Raw genomic sequence first — 21,723 nt, 5'->3', positions numbered from 1 at the left:
TGAGTGTGTATTATTCCCTCCTTAAGCTAAATTCAAGGACATTAAGATTCACTCATTCCCTTTCACCTTCCCCCACTTCCCCTCCACTGTAAAAGCTTGTTCTTATGTTTTATGTGAGATGATTTACCCCATTCTACCTATCCCTTTCTCCTTCTCCCAGTATAATCCTCCTTTTGTTTCATGATTTATTGATTTCTCATAGAGTCATCAACTTCCATTTGCTCCATTCTAATTTTTAAGGAATTATTTTCTTCAGTCAGCTTTTGGACCTCTTTTTTCCATTTGGCCAATTTGGCTTTTGAAAGCATTCTTCTCCTCATTGGTTTTTTGGACCTCTTTTGCCATTTGGGTTAGGCTACTTTTTAAGGTGTTATTTTCTTCAGTATTTTTTGGGGGTCTCTTTTAGCAAGCTGTTGACTTTTTTCATGATTTCCTTGCATCATTCTCATTTCTCTTCCCAGTTTTTTCTCTACTTCGCTTACTTGCTTCTCAAAATCCCTTTTGAGCTCTTCCATGGCCTGAGACCAATTTGTATTTTCCTTGGAGGTTTTGGATGTAGGAGCTTGACTTTGTTGTCTTCTTCTGGTCGTATGTCTTGATCTTCTTTGTCACCAAAGTAAGATTGGATGGTCTGACTTCTTTTTGCACTGTTTGCTCATCTTCCCAGTCAATTACTTGAGTTATAAACTCTTTGTTAAGGTAGGGTTCTGCTTCCATTGTGGAGGCTGGACTGTCCCAAGCTTCAGGGGTTTTGTAAATCTGTTTTTAGAGATACTTCTAGGGACCTATAAATTTTCCATCTTCCAAGGTGTATGATCAAAGGAGAGGTGTTTACTCCTTTCCTGGCCTATGCTCTGATCTATGAGTGACCACATGCACTCTTTTCTGCCGTGGAACTGTGAGGAGGATTTTCTTCACCTCTGCCTCAAGCTCCGCCACGGCAGTGCTCCTCCTTGCCCCAGGACCACCACCAGGACTGCGACCCAGATCCAAGCATAGACAAAGCAAGACAATACTGCCTCAGCACCAGCAAAGAGATACCTACAATATCCTTCTAATCACCCACTTGATCCCCCCTCAGTCTGTGGGCTGAGAGCTCTGGAAGCAGCTTCTGCCCTGGGGTTGTGGGACAACTGGGGCCAGATCACACTCTTCTCTTGCCCAGGTCCAACAGACTTTCCTACTAACCTTCTAAATTTTCTTTGGTGTTTGTGGGTTGAGAAGTCTGGAAACTGTCACAGCTGCCCATGATTCAGTCCCCTGAGACCTGCTCCAAGTTTGCTGAGGTGTGGTCTTTACCTGTGCACCCATGCTGAACTACTGCACTCTTCTCCCAATCCAGAGCTACAGACCTTTTCCATCAACCATCCAGGTTGTCTAGGGTTGGAAATTTTCACTCTGTCTTTTTGTGGGTTGTGCTGCTCCAGAATTTGTTTAGAATCATTTTTTACATGTATTTGGAAGTGTTTGTGGGAGAGCTCAAGCAAGTTACTGGTTTTACTCTGCCATCTTGGCTCTGCACCCCCCGCTCCTTCACCCTGATCCACTTATTCTTTAGGAATACATTATTTAGTCTCTAAGAATTTTTAATCTTTGTACTGTCTTTTGTGGAATGCAACTTTTATTGCTTTATAATCTGAAAAGAATACATTTTATATTTCTACCTTTCTACATCCAGTGTACTCCTCTTTGTCATCCCTTATTTTTTTTTTTATGGCATTCCCTCAACATTCATCTTATAACCAGGTCCTCTGTCTATGTTTTTTTTTTCCCTAGCTGTACTATTAGTGGTACAATGTTTAAGAATTACAGATAATATCTTCCCATGTAGGGATGTAAATAGTTTAACTCCATTGAATTCCTTTTGTTTTCTTTTCCCTTTTCAGGCTTCTCTTGGGTCTTGATATTGGAGATCATTTTTTTTTTTTTTGTTCAATTCTGGTCTTCTCCTTGTGAAAACTTGTAATCCTTCTATTTCATTGAATGACCATTTTTCCCCCTTGAAGTATTATGGTTAATTTCATTGGGTAGGTGATTCTTGGTTGTAGTCCTAGCTCTTTTGCCTTCTGGAATATCATGTTCCATGGCCTCCAATCCTTTAATATTGCAGGTGCTAAGTGCTACATAATCCTGATTCTGGCTCCCCAATATTTGAATTGTTTCTTTCTGGCCACTTGCAGCACTTTTTTCTTAACCTGTTAGTTCTGTAATTTTGTTATAATGTACCTTGGAGTTTTTATTTTGTGATCTCTTTCCTGAGGTGATCTGTGAACTCTTTTGATGTTTTCCCTACTCTAGATGCAGGATATTAGGGCAGTTTTACTTGACAATTTATTGAAAGATGCTATCCAAGTCCTCCTTTTGATTATGACTTTCAGGTAGTTCAATGATTCTGACATTGTCTCTCCTGGATCTATTTTCCATGTTAGTCGCTTTTCCAATGAGATATTTTACATTTTCTTCTATTTTTCATTCTTCTGAATTTGTTTGATTGATTCATGATGTCTCATAGAGTCATTAGCTTCGACTTGCCCAATTCTAACTTTTAAGAGTTTTTTTTCCTCAGTTAACTTTTGTACTTCCTTTTCTATTTGACCAATTATACTTTTTAGGGATTGATTTTCTTCAGTGAATTGTTGTATCTCCTTTTCCATTTGGCCAATTCTACCTAAGAAGTTGTTTTTCTTTCTCTAAGCAGTTGATTTTTTTTTCATAATTCTCTTGCATTGCTCTAATTTCTATTCCCAATTTTTCTTCTACCTCTCTTACATGATTTTTAAACTGCTTTCAGAGCTCTTTCATGAGTTCTTTCTGGCTTGAAATCACTTCCCATTTCCCTTTGGGACTTTGCCCATAGGTGTTTTGACATTGTTGTCCTCAAGAGTTTGTGTCTTGATCTTTTCTGTTACTATTCTACGGTCTGATTATTTTTTCGTTGTTTTATGCTCATCTTTTTTGGCCTTTTTCCTTTCTTTTAAATTTGAGCTCTGCTCTAGGAGTAGAAGGAGCACTGTCTCAGGCTTCTTGTGTCAGAGGCTGCAGGAACTGGCTGTTTACCTGGTGCTCTGGTGATGTTGCCCTGAGGCCAATGGGAGACCCTTGTGTTTGATACTGTGCTGATGGGGTGACATTGGGTGGGGGTGGCTGTAAGGCTCTGGCAGCTCACCAGGTGCTGAGATGAAGTCCTACTGCTGGTGTCTGGCATGTGCTAAGGCTGGTGGGGTGTTTTTGCATTTTCTTTGGGCTATAGTGAAGCACATGTTGGTCTGGTTGCTGGAAGCTGCCTGTTTGCCCAGGTCTATGCTGAAGCATCTGGCAGTTCTGAGAGTTGGAGTCTGCCCATTTCCCTGGTTATGCTGAGGCACAGGGGGTGGGGATTCTGGAGTTGGTATTTGCCTGTTGCACTGCACTAGGGCTTAGGATCTTCCCATGGTTTGTAAGGTGGGGCTGGCTTGCTGGGAAGCTTCTTATTCTGGAATGCGCTCCCCTTTTGCCTGAGACAGACTTTTCCTACTGATCTTCCAAGTTTCTTGGGCTCAAAGATTGTATCACCCCATCTTTTGCTAGTTCTACTGTTCCAGGATTTGTTTTGGGGCTCTACTTTGTGGTTAGTTGGAGGTGAATATCAGTGAGTTACAGGGATTTACTGCTTACTCCAAAATCTTGACTATGAGTCAAGATTCCTTTCATTTTCCCCCCTTCTAGGCTAAATCAAAAATCTTTTTAGTGAAAAAATCAACAAGTTGAACAGGGTTGTTCAACAGGGTTAGCAAAGTCATTGGGAAATGCTCTGTAATTTGAGCCTAGGAGTTCCAATCCTGTTCTTTACCTTTTCATCTATCAATGTTATGTCATAGTCCCTTTGAGCTTCAACTCTCCCTGAACAGTAGTCACACCCCACCCACCACCCTACCACCACCCTAGTCCACCCAACTTTTGTATTATAAAGAAGCATGATCCTGTCTTGCAGAAGTTTATCTCATAAAGTGTATAAACTTCCAAGCAAATTTAATTGCAGTACTCTCTGATTTGTTTACTGCTGCCTCAGTGAAATTGCTTTGGTTTGAGAGAATAGATAATGAAACTTACTTCTCATTTAATAGCAGAAAAGGAGAATACTACAAGGTTAGAATGCAAGATACCTTATTAGATGTGGTTACAACACAGAAAGGGTTCTTTTACTTTTTGGCATTTTCTCTGCTTTTTTGGTTTTTAAATAATTGAAGGTTGAAGATAATATCTTTCATTCAAAAATAATTTCAGTGAGATTAGTGAAAATAAAGATGCATTTTTTTCTCTTCTACCTAAATGTACAGCCTCACTCAAATCTATCCATGGGGTTATGGGAGAAGGTTAGAGGCAAGATATTCTTTCCTCACCCTCAATCACAAAATTAACTATGATACTGTTTTTGGAGTTGTGAACTGATTCAACTATTCTGGAGAGCAATTTGGAACTATGCAAAAAGGACTATAAAACTGTGCATATCCTTTGATCCAGCAAAACCACAACACCACTACAACATCTTTATCCCAATAAGATTTAAAAAGGGAGGGGAGCAGAAGGACCTATGTGTACAAAAATATTTATAGCAGCTCTTTTTGTGGTGACAAAGATTTAGAAATTGAGGGAATGCCCATTAATTGAGGAATGGTTGAACAAGTTGTGGTATGTAATTGTAATGGAATACCATCGTGCTATAAGAAATGATAAGCAGGACAATTTTGGGGAAAAAAAACCTGAAAAACTTACGTGATCTGATGCAAAGTGAAGTGAACAGAACCCAGAGAACATTGTACATAGAAACAGGAATATTGTATGATGATTAACTGTGACTGACTTAGTTATTCTAGGCAATACAATAATCCAAGACAATTCCAAAGAATTCATGATAAAAAATGCTATCCACATCCAGAGAAAGAACTGATGGAATCTGAATGCAGATGGAAGCATAATATTTTTCACTTTTTTTGTGTTTTTTTTCTTTGTTTTCTTTCATAACATGATTAATATGAAAATATAGTTTACATGATTGCACATGTATAACCTGTATCAAACTGCTTATCATCTGAAGGAGGGGGTGGAGGGAGGGAGGAAGGGAGAGATTTTGGAACTCAAAATTAAAAAAAAATGATGGTAAAAATTTTCTTTCCATGCAATTGGGGGAAAAATAAAATATTATAAAAATATAATATAAAAATATTATAACTGATATAAAGACAAAATGCGTCTTATGAAAAAGCCAGTCAAAAGCATTTAATAAAGCCTTACAGGGCACCAAGCATTGTGCTATGAATATGACATTCTTATAAAGAAGACATATGGAGTCATTTTTTTGATCTTATAACTTCTATTGTTGTAGTTGTACATATTGTTATATTGGTCCTAATATTCCTCAGCAATTGTTCATATAAATTATCCCAGATCTCTCCAAATTCCCTTTAAGTTATCTTTTACTACATAATTACATTCACATCACATTGTCTTTTTTAACCCATTCCTTATTGCTGTATACCTATTTTCAGTTCTTTTCTAGCACAAAGCACACAACTATAAATATTTTGCTTTTGTCTTTTACTTCCTTGATTTAAAACCCCACTTCTGGGGTTTCTGAGCAAAGGGGTTTGAGCAATTTAGTCATTTTTCTTGCATAATTTCAAATTGTTATACCAAATGATTATATAAAACCGCAGTTCCATTAAAGTATGCCTACCTTCAGGTAGCCTTTCAACACTGACTTTGAAACTTTTGCTTTCTTCATCAATTTGCATTGTTCCAAGATGTTTTAATTTTCAATTTTCTTAACATGGAACATATTGTTCTTCGGTTCTTTAGAGAGTTTGTCATTTTTTTTTTTAATTCTTCACATCCTTTGACTATATTCTAAGGAATGGATCTTTGGGTTGTATGTTTGCATTAGCTCCTTAAAAATCTTAAATATCTTACTTTATTAGCAAAAAAGATGCATTTTTCTTACTTTACACTATCTCTTCTTATTCTATTTCAATAATTTATTACTTAATTAACATGAGCAAACATGATGAAATTCTTAACTCTTATGATAAACACATCAGTAGAAAGCAAGGAAGGCCTCCAATATATTGGATAGATCCCTTGTGGAAAATTGGTAGAAAGACATAGGTTAGAGACACCAAGAAATAGATGGCTTATCAGGGAATAGAAACATCACTAAGATCACAGATGTATTTGAACATTTTCATTATCAAGTCAGGGTTCTCAGAGAAATACAACATTTAGGAAAGTGAGTTTTAGTTACAAAAAAAAAGTTCAACAGTAGAATCTAATTTTGAAATATTTGGCGGTGCAATAAAGTTGTTTAATATTACCTTTATAGTTATCTTAAAGTATGTTGAAAGTCGATCTCATTAGAAATTTTTGAAGCATAATTTTAAAGAATTTAAGTCTTCAATTTATTTTAATTTAAATTTTCAGTTTAAAGATGTAAAAACTATTTTCCCCCATGCTTAAAGGTAATGGTGGAGTAATTCCTATCCCCACATTCACCAGCATCAGGTTCTCACATCTTTAGGGATTATGCTGAGAAATGCAAATACACCCAGTCACAAAGCCCACAACCCCTTCAAGCTCCCAGAGAGCAAATTAATCCATATGGTAGGTTACAACTGAAGAGAGAGCAGAGCTGGCTTATGAATTTGCCAGTTTAAGAATGTGCTAGAGGTTCATAGTAACAAAAGCTGAATGTGATATTTTAGACTGTGAGAGAGATCGAGAACAAGCCCTATTTCCAATTATAAGTATAATAGGTAAACTCACCATGAGGACAACAACCTACTTAATCTAGTCTGGTAATAACAGCCAATTAAGTTTTCATTAAGAAATGATTTCCAGTATTCAGGATGGGAGGACTTTTAATTATGAACTGTTTAAAAACATTAAAGAAAAATGTTGAATCAAAGCCTTCAAGTATTAGCATTCATGTATGCTAACTAGTTCTGATCTTTCAAATATCATCTCCTGTCCTTAAATATCAAATCAATGAAACATGGAGTCAAATTGTTGTGTTAATTTGGATCTGGGAGATTAGCATTATGTGTTTATATTATTTCTTCCCATAGCAGATTCATTATTTCTGATTAATTTTAATTAAGCCAACAAATGGCCTTTTATCTCTACTTTTCCAGCAGCTATTCTAAGCTGACTAACATTTGTTTGAATTTAGTTTTAATAAATACCTCCTGCTTAACCCCTACAGCAACAGCTTGAACCACTGTGTTTATAATGAAGATGTAGTATTAGAAATAAAGAGGGAACTAGAACACTGGATAAAGTATCTTAAGTTTATAATGTCTAAAGTTGTCTGCTTGTAATTTAGAATTGCACAGGCTGCTCTAGTGAAATAAAAGGTGAATAAATAACAGGTAATTTTAATAATTAAGATCACAGGCAAAGTTCCTCAAATTAGTCACTGGATTCCCATTGTAGCCAAGTCCCATGACATTAGTGTGTATAGGCCTAACCATTTTCAAATGCATATATCAGATTCCAATAGCCACATCTTCGCTCATCCAGACAGTCATTCAACAAGCAATTAATAACTTACTATATGACAGCAAAAGTGATAAGCAGCTGGATGGCTCAGTGGATAGAGTGCTGGCCTAGAGTCAGCAAGATCTGAATTTAAATCTGCCTTCAGACACTTACTACCTGTGTGAACCTGGGCAAGTCATTTATCCTCTGTCTGCCTCAGTAAAATGGGGTACCAACCTCACGAGGTTGTTGTTGAGCAACTGAAGTATTTGTTTAAAAAAAAGTGCTTAGCAGATTGGATGACACATACAGATGCTACATAAATGCTTATTCTCCCTTATAAGCACTGGGAATACAAATATAAGCAGACAAAAAGATAACTCTTGCTTTCAATGATCTTATCTTTTAATGCGATAAAACAACACATACAAGGAAACTGAAAGGGGGAGAAGAGGAAAGATGATGCTAAAGAAAGACTAGAAGACAGTCAGGATTCCATACTGGAGAGGAAGGAATATTTGGCTGGCCTAGGAGCCCCCCAAACCCACCCCCACCCCTAAAATGGAAGTTCTGAAAGGAACCATTCAATTAGAGGGAGAAACTTCAAGAGTTGAGGGTACTTCAAATATCATCAAAGATGTTTTGTTCTTGAGCCCCAGAAAATTGGCTCTTTAATAGTGTTGAAGTGGAAGAATATATATCTCTTATGCCATAATTCATTGTTTAAAAGAACCCTTGAAGAGGTAGGAATTGTTCCAATCTAATTTAAACACTTATTCAGCACCTACTAGATTCTGGTTGTACTAAGACAAAATCAAAACAGAGCCTACCCTCAAGTTTACGTTTTAAAGTTGTGCAAAATATGTGTGCCCTTTTCCCCATTCTGGACTAATTCATTAGTTTCTGATTGTTGGATTTCTTCCTGGATTTTCTATCCAATAGTTCTAGACTGCTTCATGTCTTTCCATTTAATCAATCAATCAGCTAGCATGTATTCATATTAAAAAGAATTTCCATCTTATACCTATTTTCTTTCCCTTATCAGTTAAAAATATGCATTGCCAATTGATACAGCTTAATCTTTCAAGATATTCTTAAATTCCAGTACATATCAACACTATTTATTCCAGAAAATCCCTAACCTACTCTTATAAAACTCATTGGATCCATTAGAACAAATGGAATAAAACTGAATACTCAATCTCAATGAAAACTCAGGGGATCCACTGGAACCACAAGATCTTGGAGTTGGAAGGGACCTCTGAAATCAACTTGTATAACTTGTCCTGGAATAGAAGATTCTTCTATGATATTCCCAGCTTCTAATTCAAGAATCTCAGAGACTGGGAACTCATTATTTCCTAATGCAACATATTCCATTTAAAAAAATAGTCAGGAAAGCAGGACTCAAGAGGAGAGCGTGTAAAATTTATATTATTGATTGATTAATAATTGAGAGTTGTAATAAATTACTGGAATAAATACTTATAAATTAGATTTTGATTTAATTGTGTAGGCATTAGTAGTAGAATTTGTAACAGTTTTGTAACTTCCTTATTTTTCTGGGCTACAGCCTGGATTCAATCTGTCTCGTTCCAGAAAAAGGGAGGGGAGGCATTGGTGGTGGTGGTTGTGGAGATGAGTTGACCTAGTCATGAGATGTTTTGCCTAACACCAGACCACTCTGGTGTAGGGAGTTGCCTGATATGGGACTTTCCAGCCGATGTTGTGCAGCTCTGTTTTCCCTATTACCATAGATCTTGGAGATCCCCTCTTCTGAGTCAGGACAAATGTAAGCCTGTCATTTATTTCTGCTATAGATGAATTACAGTCTTAGTTTAGTTTTCATCACAGAAATATTTTTGGCACCTCACATAACCTATCTTTTCACTGTATGAAAAAGGCTACTCTGACTGTTAGAGGTATCCTTGACTACCGGGAAATTAGATCTCAATTTATTGGTAATTGCCACCTTGTTAATAAAGAGATTGTGCTCAGACTTTTGTGCCTCCATTTCTCTTTATCACAGATCTAACAAACTGGGAAGTATTTTGTTCTTTGGAATTGAAACCAAGTAGAGCAGCAGGAATGAAGTGGATTGGACTGAAAGTCCAGTTTCTGCCTCTATAAAGGAAAGCATTATTAGAAGTTTGGTACTCCACCCTCCAGCCCTCCAAACACTGAGCCGAGGAGGCTGAGGGACATAGTATTACTCAAAGTTTGAGTAGTGACCTAGTGATGAGATTAGAAGTGTTGAGCTTATTCTGGGAGGGGCATCTTTCTCCTTGAGGTTGAAACCTGGTGGACCGGCAGATGCAAAATGAAATTTTCCTGGAGTGAGAAGACCTCATGCACTGAAAGAAGTTCCTGGTTTTGAGATGCAGAATAGGAAAGATGAAGGAGGGCACAGAGAATGATCTCAGGAGTGTATGTAAGGAGCCTTGAAGAGTAAAGCCAGGGACTGAAATAACCATATGGAGAATGCAAAGAAGAACCAATTAAGAAAGAATGAAAGGATTGCCTTGAGGGAGTGAGGAAACATTTGAGATTAGATGACAAATTTGCCCTGAACAAAGTTAACTGGGCTATATGATTTCCTCTAGTCCAGGAAAGGTGGAATAACGTAAGGTTAAAGTTTAACAAGGCAGAAAATTTTGTAAGACAAGATCGCAAGGGATTATAGAAAGAATAAGAATATTTAATTGAATGGCTGGAAAGACATGAATTTTGTGCTCCTGGAGAACAAAGAGCTGTTTTTGACTTTCTTTGTATCCCCAGTGCTTAACAGAGTGGCAGGTGAATAGGTGGTGCTTAATAAATGCTTGATGATAAAAAAATGATATGGCACTTATCTGAGGATAAATCCATGTGACATTCAAGTACAGACTTAATCATATGGGTGGAAACCTCTCTCTTAATTGTTGGTCTTTGGGTCAGAGAACTGTGTTTTACTTAAGAGATCTGGGATCTCACTCTGGAATTGTTACCAATTAGCTGTGTGATCTGGTATAGCATAAAGAAGACTACAGAGAAGCATGATTGTAGCTATCTTGGTAAACCAGGGTTATCTTTCCTTACCCATCATTTGGATTATGCTTGTTTCACTGATGTCTTATCCTGGACAGCAACTAGGAAAATTATGTGTGTGTATGTGTTCCCCTAATACTTTGGCCATCTTTTACATCTTGGATGTTCATGATGAGTCAGGATCAACCCCTCTGAAAAAGAGAAACTCATAAATGTGAATTCTGATTCAGTAGCCAAATCCATCAGATCAAACACCTGGAAAAGTATGCCATATAGGTGTGACACTTCTGTTCTTCTTTCAGGACTATATCCATTCGCCATTATCCTTGGTAATAAAACTGACTTTAAATTTTGACTTCAAAATTTATCCAAGGAGAGGAAAAACTTGGGTAGGTTCTACAAAAGCTAGGGAAGCTGTGAACACAGTGATCATAAAGGACACTATATCTTGTTTGAGGCCACAGAAAGGTATCCATCAGGTAACCGAGCTGTTTTTTGGTTTATTTTCTTTTGTTGTTTTTTAGTCCACAGAAATATATGAAAATTTCCTGCATGGTGGCTAGGTTACTATCTATATCAAAATAGGAAATACTCACATTCATCTAATCACAGCTTCTTGAAGTATTCACATATAATTCTATGATTAAAAATATAGTGTAAGGGTATTGCCAAAAATATCAGTATGGAATCAGTTTTCTCATCTTATATTTGAATATTCTGGTTGAAAGACAAAGAGAGTCTTGGGGTAGAGATGAAGAATCCATGTCAACACTTAAGATCTGGGACCATTACTTGAATAATTTATGTTAATTCTAAAAATTAATGTCACTATTACTAAGAAGTTTAATTTAATCAATATAGCACAATACAATATTGAATTTATGGGGTTTAAGTTCCAAAAATGTGGAAGAACATGCATAGATAAAGGAAAACTAAACAAAACAAGACAAAGATGTTTTGATAGCTGTCTTGTAGCAAAGTCAGTAGATCATGTCCCTTCCTTAATGCAAAGCAATTGACAAGAGTACACGTCTTCTCAGTATTTTTCTTCTTCAATAACTCCATCTCATTCTTTTAAAACCTTTATATACAACTAATACTGGTTACATGTAATTAACATTTATAAAACTCATAAAAAAATACACCTAAGACTTTTGGCAGGTAATTAACAGGATGAATTGACTACTGGAGTCCTTAATCATTTCTAGGTGGGTTCCTTATCTGTCTGTTTAGCCTGTGCATGCAGCTATGCCAACACTTCTTATGTCAAGTCTTGTCCAGTTCCTTGAAAGAGGACATTAGAATTTCCATTGTCATGATTCAGATGAATAAATATGCTTTCCCATATAATAAATTTGGAGCATGAACTCTGAAGTGATGTACATGCTGTCAGAATCTCTAGTTCTTAATGGTTATAAAATGATTAAATGTTAGGTCATTTATTTTTCTATCTCATTTATGCTGCTGAATAGTAAGTAATATAATTCTTATCTTTTAACATTTCTTGCAGACAACTTTTACAATTCATACACATTTAACAGCTTACTAAACTATTATTCACAGTACTCTTGAATGTAGTTCAAGTTTCCCATCTGCCTGCCCAGCAGCTATTCAGTTCCTTGAACATGTCTGAGCTTGTTTGGATTTCTGCAGATAATTTCCTTGGAAGTTAAAGTGAGTTCTTTTTAAGATCCAATATAGATAACCATACAATATTTTATGGGAAATTAATTTCTCATTTAATGTGTTTGATGGAACATGATGGCACATTTTGGGCATTGTACCAAGTCCAATAATGCACAGCAATCAGACTCAAAGACTGGTACTCAAGAACCTCAAATTCCTGGATTGGTATAGTTTGTGAGTGATTAGTGCTAATGTGAAAAATCTCATCTGGGGGCAGATATATATAGATGCAAATGGCCAAATGCTTCTCAATTACTCATCTTATATTTATTCTGCTCAAACGTGCTGCATTACAAACTATTTAAGTTTAAGTTTAAACCTTGAAAAAATATCAAGTTTGTTTCAAGTTATTAATGTTTTTGTATTTTTTTCTTTTTCAATAGATAATATGATAGTGATACTAACATCTTTTCCTGGATCTTGTTCTAGGCATCCTGAGGCAAGTCAGGATTTACAATGCTAGAAATTTGTCTATATGTGTGATTATAAGAGAAGAAAGTCAATTCAAGTGCTTGAAATTTTACTCAGCACTTGAAATGCACCAAGGTAAAGGACAATCTGCAAGGATTAAGACAATCTGCAAGGATTAAAGCAATCTGGAAGGATGAATCAAAAGAAAACATTATCTCTATACATAGAAAACATATTGATCTCAAAGACAGGATGCTATGAAATAACCTAGGTGTAACCCCAGTCCCAAAGCCTCTTGATATGGCACTCTCTCCTCATTGGTGGAGATGAATGCCCTGCACTACCTGAAGGGTGGGGCAAAGCTGGGGGAAGTGAGAGTGGAGATTTCTTCAGTTTTCTTCAAGTGCTCATCAAACTTCCAGTTATAGAATCTCTTTGGACTTTGGACACTTCTGGCTTCCAGAAAGAAGACAGAAGATGTCAGTTCCACTTCAGGATGCTAGAAAAATAAAAATTAAAAAAAAATAAAAAAGACTCTTGGAAGACAAGAGAAGAACTGGAAGTCTCTATCATGTTCCTATCCCCAGCTTACAACACATAAGACTTTGAGAAACTTCCCCTTGGGTGAGATCCATAATTCTCTCTCCCTTAGTTGAGCTGAGTTACTTCATTCTCAATGGGAGAGCTCCTTCATTTTGTATTGTCTGGTATATTCATCCATGTATACTTTCTCTTATTTCTGTTTTTGATATGGTTTACATAAAGAGATTTCTTGGTTAATTTCTATGTGTACGTTCATTGTGGAGCTGATATTTGGTGGGAAAAGAGTCAGCCTTAGATATGGAGGCTGAGGTCTTGCTTCACCCCAATAAGAAAACAGCAATCAGAAGACAGCTTGACCCTGAAAACCACATCCTCTAAACTAACAATATTTAAGTGAGTAGATGATGTAATTCTAGCCTGGTAACCCCTGCTCTCTGAAGAGAACAGAGTGGTAGCCTCTGGACCTGCTTTCCTATTTCCCCTCCAGAATTAAAGTCTCTCTTGGAGAAAAGTAGTGGGGAAAAGTGTCTAGAAATATCTATTTTGCCTCCCTTCAAGCCACACAGCAACATCCTCATGTTACATGTGGCCTTACAAGACATGGAGTCATTCTACATAAGGATTATAATTTACTAGAGGAACATAACTAGTGAAAAATCTCAAAAACGTAATTGAAGAAATAATACAAGAAAATTGTCTAAACCTTCTGAATGCAAAAAAAAAAACATAATGGAAATGGAGAAGAGATTTCATGGTTAATGGGCAAAAAATAATCATGGACAGGGGAAAGGTTAATGTATTTAATCAGGGATGTGGGAAAGTTTTTTTTTTAAATACACCAAGGGGAAATACATTTTCTACCACTTGCATTTCTAAGGGCAAAGAACAAATGAAAAAGTGGCTCAAGTTGCAAGATCTACAGGACAATAACATATTGATTGTTCAGAAGAGGAATCTCAAACTAGATAACTCAAAATCTTTAATCTTATGAGGAATATCTAGACTAAAAAAGGAATAAATAAACATAAATGCAATGAATCAAAGAGCAGAAGTCTAGAATAGATAGAGAGGGAATATAAATAATGAAGAGAAAGAGGGAAATAAAACTTTTTTTTTTTAGAAAAAGAAGCAGTAAATGATTTTTTTTCACAAATTTAATGAACAAAAGAAGTTGAAGTGGTAAGTCAAGGAAAAATATATATTATATGCCAGATGAATCTGAAAAAACAGGAGTTGTAATCATGCTATATATAACAACCCCAACCCCATAAATCTTGGGGTGGGGAGTGTTCTCCAATGTCAAAGATCTATTTTGTGTGATTTTTACTTTCAAAATTGTGTATTTATGTATCTGTTCATGTTCTTGTATATTTATTTTTGGTGCTTCCATTTATATTTCCCATCCTAATTGTGACCTCTTCATATTTATCCTTTCACTGAAACAATGGTTGAATATCCACTCAAAGAGAGGATATATTTACTGAGTATGTACTCAGTAGCTCATTTGATAGGTATGTTTCGAACTTTGTTAGTATTTTATTACCTGACTTGACTTACATGCTGAAACTGCTACACTCTATGGACAAGACAGTTCTCTGTTAGGAATATGGTTACAACTTTGAAAAAGGAAAAGGAAACATACATTCATAGATTGGCATTTGCTAGTTGTTGTGAGTTCAGATGACCTTTTAAATGTGTGCTTAGAAGGATTTACAAAGTGCCAAATCCTGAGATGATAAGAACAATAGTTCCATGGTCTCCCACACATATTATATCAAGATCCCAGCTCAGAAGTTATGACTTCTTTGCTTCAGGCACCTGGGTTAACACTTAATTATCTCCTCATTGAAGAGAATGGGAAGGTTATCATGATAACTGATGGGAAAAGTCAACTAAAAGAATGAATTCAGTGAAAAACAGGCTTGTAGGCTTCATTCTCCTTCCAGTGATTGTGACTGTTGGCTTGGTAACTTAGAGCTTCATTTCCATGGGAGTTAGCAGATTCTTTACTTCAGAATGCCAGCAGCAGGGTTAACACAAGAAGTACTGGTATTTAAGAATACCTTAAAGGACCAAGCTGCATTAATTAACATAGTACATTTATATTTCCCATCTGTAAGGCAAAGAAAATTAGAAAAGGGTGAAAAATTTTACATTAAAATAAAATTATGATAAAAGTTTGCATCAATTGAAGTTCTTTGTCTTTTTGGTACTAATAAAAAATGGCAGATGAGTATTATGTTGCTGAGTGCCAGTGACAGAGAGAAGGAGAAAATAGAGGTAAAGAAAAGGGGAAAGATAAAAAGAGTGGGAAAATAAAAAAAAAGTAGAAAGAAGATATAAAGAAATAGGAGAACAGGAAAAGTCAGAAATGATAGAATACCTGCTATGAACAATATTTATGGTAATATTGTTATATTGTTAATACTAGTTATAAATTTAAGTACAGTACCCATATTTTATGCCCATAAGTACAATACCCATATTTTAGTCTCAGCTACCTACTAATTAGTCATGTGTGAGAGTTTAATAAAACATCACACCTAAACAAATTGTCCAGATTAATAAATTGTTTGGTGGCAGCAAGCAAGGTGATTTGTATTTAGGGAGGCAGTATGGTATGCTGAAAAGAGAAGTAGATTTGGAATCAAGAGAATGTAGTTTCAAAACCACCACTCTGAACTTAACTGTGTTAACTTTGTGTCAGCAGCTTCTCTGGGCCTTACCTTTCTCTGAGAAGGTTATAGGTATAAAAAGGAGGGTGAACCTAAATGTCCTCTGTAGTTCTTTCTGGCTTCAAAATGTTATGATTTGAATGCAGATTCAAATAACAAAGTCTTTTTAAAGCTAGGTAGGGGGATATATGTTCTTAGAAATCAAGAAAGGTTCAAGAAAAAAATTGTAATCAACAAGCATTTATTAAGAACCTAGCGTCTGCCAGCCATTGTACTGGAATTTTGCTGTAAAATTAAGTGGAATATTACTTGAATAAAAGCATTCTTTTCATGATAATACTCACTCCTCCCCCCCAAAAAACCACTATCACCAAAAATTTAATTTAAAATACTCTTAAACATATTTTAGGACTACATAACTAGGAGCAATCAGTCAATCAATCAACACCTGTTTACTAAATGCCTACCATGTAAAAGATGTTGTGCTTGATGTTAGAGGATAAAAAGACAAAAATGAGGAGTCACTGGCCTCAGAGTGCTTAGAGTCTAACAGTGAAGGTATGAAGATGTAAGTTTATACTAATATAGTAAGCCTTTGAACTTGTTTCCTTACCCACACTCACTAGCAAGTTAATTTCCCAAAGCAAGGTCCTTCTGTAGTCTGAAGGTACCATTGAGATGGTGTTGGAATATATGGAGTGTTCAGGGTTGACTTGTCCCTCTGGTGTAAGGGCCCTTTTGGGGGCTGCTCATCCACCTTTGGTGTCCACCTGTCCTCCAACTCTCATCTGTGGCTCCAAGAAGCTGTAGCATGCACAGCAGCTAAACCCTGGTAAAACCATCTTAGTATATGACTTTAACCAGGTTGAGGGTAACTGTCAGGCCTCAAATCTGTCAGAGAGGTATGGGGATACTCCAATTATATGAAGTATTTCCCTGGTAGAATGGGCAGATGTGAAAAATTTGTTCCAAAGGCAATGAAGTTGTCTGAAGCAGGCACCACAGAGCTCTTAGAACTTGGTTAGACGTGGAAGATGCCAAGATCATCCACTGTATCCTGGGCCATCTCCAGTTGTCCTGACTTTTGTCTTGTCACTGGAATTCAATGACTCAGGAAGAGAGAGAGAGACTGACAACTTTGTATAATTCTGCATCACTTAAATCCAATTCACACATAAGTCAAGACATTGCTCCTTTATGTCATTGGTCTTCTTCAAAAACTAAGGACAAAAAACAACAAATATTGAGAGGTTGAAGAGTATATTTTGAATTCTATTGGTTTGACCTCCCATTCCAGTATGCGTTCCTCAAAATCAAGCACAAGTGCTTAGTGATTCAATATCATTAACCCATTAACATCAATTAGGTTTTACAATGGGATATTTATTAAGAAGAAAATAGCAAGAAAGAAAGTATATCATTTCCACTCCTACCCCTCCCACCTCCACCCCCACTGCTCCTTTTATCAACTTAGTCCCTGGGAAGAGTGGGCTCCAATTTAAATTAGTTGCTACAAAGCATTCATCCTCATCAAATTCATTTCCTAATGCAGCACAGCTGATGGACAACTTGTTCTCTCTTGACTATGACACCGCTTATTCTGCGTTAAGCAGCTCCCTAGATGCTTGCTTCACTCCTCACCAGGCTTGACTGCCAGCAAATTTCTGTCATGGACTTTTGTCATCCTGCTCTTCTGACCTTTAGAAGCTGATAAAGTTGCAGTCTAGTTCATTTTATCACCAATAATCCTTCATGTAAGATAGAAAAGAATAGACATACTAGGACAAAAGCCACATCAGGGTTTTATGCTGATAGCTACATACTATCAAAGGTTGAGAGAACAGGTCACTGGAATTAGGTCTCTTTTCCCTCCCAAAAGCTTACAAAAGTCCTTTCTTCTTCATTCAAATGCAGCCAGGCAAGAAGGAGAACAAGATTGAGTCACTGGGGACTTTTCTATGCAAATTCAGCTCTGGCTGAAAATCTCCATAAAAAGCCTCTCTTTACCATGTGATAAGTGGTCTTGAAACAATCACCAAATATTATGTGGGAGATTGCATCAGGTCGAATTCAATACAGATCCTTATGGGGGCTGAATTCTCATTGCCCATTCTGTTATACAAAATATAAATATATACACATGAGGTAATTAGCAACTTGGGTGGAAGGTGCTAGCACCTGGGAGAATTAGGAAAGATTGCTTGTTGAAGCTGATGCTGTAGCTGAGTTTAAAAAAAAATCTAAAAATCAAGATATGAAGAAGAGAGCATTCCAGGCATGAGGACAGTCAGTGCACAGAGACATTCAAGGTAGAGTCATGTGCAAAGAACAAGACATACAATCGGTCTGGAGTACAATGTAGAAAGGCAGAAAGATCCATCTATAAGAATGTTATCAATTTAGAATCTGAAGAGACCTTAAAGGTTATCTGCTACAATCCATACATTTTAGAGATGAGGAAACTGAGGCCCAAAGGAGTAAAAATAGCATGTCTGGCATCACATAGATAGTAAATGGCATAATCAAGATTTGAACCCAGGTCCTTTCACTCCAAATGCTGGGTTATCTCTACAATACTATGGTTTCAGAGAGTAGATAGAAAAAATGAGTAAGGAAGAGGCATTCCTCTAAACGTGCTATTTTGACCTGGAAAGACTTGCATGGACTGATGCTGAGTGAAGTGAGCAGAACCAGGAGAGCACTGGACTCAGTAATAGCCACATTGTTCGATGACTAACTTAGGTAGACTTAATTCTTCTCAGCAATGCAAGGATCTAAGACATCTTCAAAAGACTCATGTTGGAAAATGCTATCCACATCCAGAGAAAGAACTATGGAGTCTGAATGCAGATTGAAGAATACCATTTGCTGTTTTTTTCTTCTTCTGTTTCGTTTTGTTTCTTCTTTCTCCTGGTTTGTCCTGTTGGTTCTATTTCTTCTTTACAATGTGACTAACGTGAAAATATGTTAAATAGGAATGTATATGTAGAGCCTATGTCAGATTGCACAATGTCCTAGGAAGGGAGAAGGAGAAGGAGGGGGAGAAAATTTAAAACTCAAAAGATTATAGAAGTGAAAACTAAAGCAAAAAAATAAAATTTAAAAGGAAAAAAAGAAAACAATTTAGAAAAATCAATCAATACATTGAGAAAAAAAAATCTGAGATTATATGAAATGTTCCAAATTCCATGATCCTTGTGTCTGCCAAGGACTAGGGAAAGATTTCTTCTCATAGATCTTCTTGGGTATTAAAGGTATTCTTTATTCTTTTGAAAAAAATCAGTTTTTTGTGGTTGTTCTTTCAAAAAAAATAAAAAAAGAAATGAGATAAAAAATAAAAGTACTATTTTGTACTTGTTGAGATATAAATAGCTAGTTAGAAGATGAAGATGATAATGGTGATAGAGATGATAAAGAAGTTTAGATAAGTATAAATACATTTAAGATCTATGATTGCATTAGTTTGGGAGCTCCAGGCTGACTTCTTCTTTTATAACTTAACAGGTAAGTCCTAAGGAGTAAATTGAGGCACATTGCATCAAGATAAGTTGCCTAGGTTCAAATAATTGGGAAGGTTATATTTGAACCAAGATCTTTCTGACTCTAATCACAACAGTCTATATCTACTCCTCCACAGTGTTTCCTGATAGATTGATATATTCTGGTCATTTAAATTCAGAAGCTCTATGTGTTTGTATGGGGAAAGCAAGAGTAGGGTGGTAAAAATTATGAGTTTTTAAACATTTTGGGATTTATTGACCATGAATGTTGTAAATTCTAAGTAATGAAATAATAGGTACATTTTAATCCAGGTGTAGGTTCGAAGTAAAAGGTTTGTCAAAGGTTAATTTTCCTTATTGGTTCTTTACAATGCAGGATGTTCTTTTCCTGACCTCTTGTGAAACACAGCTATAGGATTGTTCCTTCTTATGGTAAATTTTAAAGAAATACAACCTCCCATTGGCACTCAGAGAAGTTGCAAATGCTGCACAATGGTTTAGGAAATAGAACAATTGCAACACAGATGATTTGTTTCTCAAGAGATTTATTCACGAATCGACACTGCTGTTTGTCCAGTAGTGACAAGCCCAAGCAGAGAGTTCCTCCTCACCTTCTCCAGGGAGCTTATTTTATTTAAGTGTTTACAATTGCAGTGCTGGGCATTTCCTACAGATTAATGATCACCTGGGAGGAGTTGCACTTTGGTCCATTAACTCTAGCCAGTCATTAATTCCCATGAAATGTTCTGCACTGAGGTTGTTATTGCTATTATGAGCTGAAAATGAAAATATGTAGTAGGTGGATTGACGCTCCCTAGTCACCCCCTCCCCATATACAAATGATGCAAATTCAATTTGTATGCATAAGGTATTCCAAGAAAAAGAATCCCCCAAAGAAGAGTCAATCATATTGTTAAAGCCCTATCTTTAGAATCTTGCTTTTCTCACATCTAAGCAATGATGATCTAAGGGCTGAAGTCCTCCAACTGAGTTAAAATGGCCTCGACCTAACTAAGAAATGTCAGGCTGATGATTGTGACTACAGTTACCAAAAACAGATTTAAAATTCCTTTTTCTCTTCTATTTGCCCAGGCTGCTACAATCACCGTTTTCAATACAATAGAAGCTACTTAAACTTGTTCAGGTCATAAATACATCATTTAGTGTTCAAAAGCAGCTAATTGCAAATGAGTCACTAACTTTCCCAGAGTTTATTTATTGTTATATATATGTGTGTGTGTGTGTGTGTGTGTGTGTGTGTATAATCAATATAAGAAACACATTGAAATAACCATCTTTCTTTCTTTCTTTCTCATTCCACTACCTGAGAACAGCTATAGCACTCCTAATCACTCATCCTCCCTCAAGTCTCTCCTGACTCCAATCAGTCCTCCATACAACTACCAAAGTGAAATTCCTAAAGCACAGGCCTGGCCTTGTCACTTCTCTGTTTAGTAAACTACAGTGAATCCCTGTTACCTCTAAGATCCAATAAATACTCATTCTGCAGTTTGGCTTTTAAAGCCTGTCACAATCTGATTCCAACCTACCTTTCCAAGCTTGTTATACATTACTCCACTTCATGAGTTTTGCAGTCCAGCCAAACTCCCCTTCTTGCTGTTCTTCACAAAAGACATTTCATTTCCCATCTCTGTGTCTTTGCCTACACTGCCCCAACCACTGCCTGGAGTGCGTTCCCTCTTTAGAGGGAACCTCTTAGAAACCATTTATCCCTTCAAAGCTGAACCCAAACATTAGTTACTAATAAAGCTTTTCCTTATTGCCCCAGCTACAAGTGCCATCAACTCCCACTTTTTTAAAATTTTGTAATAAAAAGCGTATAATTTATATGTGAACATGTTCCATGGAAAAATGTAAGCTCTTTGATGGTAAAGACTGTTTCACTTTGGTCTTTGTATTTTGAGAACCTGGCACAGTGACTGGCAGGTGTTAGGTTTAACATATAGGAGCAAACTGATTAATCAATGAATTACTATGTGAAGCAAGGAGGAACAACCCTCATGGGTTGTTTTAAGCTTTGGTCTGCACACCACTCCTGGCCTCAATCCCTCCAAACCATTTTTTTCATGCAATTAGAAAATTTTGTTCGTAGATTTGGAACTGGAAAGAGCTTAGAGGAAATCTAAACCAAAGGAGAGGGGGAGAGAGAGAGAGAGAGAGAGAGACAGAGAGAGAGAGACAGAGAGAGAGAGAGAGAGACAGAGAGAGAGAAACTTTAAGAGGTTATGACTTGCTCAAAGTCATACAAGTAGTAAGTAGGAAAGCTGGGAGTCACACCCTGGTTCTCTCACCATGCCTCCTCCTTCACCAGTCTTCTTAAAACCATAACATGGTACATTAGTGTCTATTAA

This window comes from Vombatus ursinus, unplaced genomic scaffold (assembly GCF_900497805.2).
Source record: "Vombatus ursinus unplaced genomic scaffold, bare-nosed wombat genome assembly UNPS02014945.1, whole genome shotgun sequence".
Classification (NCBI taxonomy): Eukaryota; Metazoa; Chordata; class Mammalia; order Diprotodontia; family Vombatidae; genus Vombatus; species Vombatus ursinus.
The sequence above is the reverse complement of the archived record's forward strand: the minus strand, read 5'-3'. Positions refer to the sequence as shown.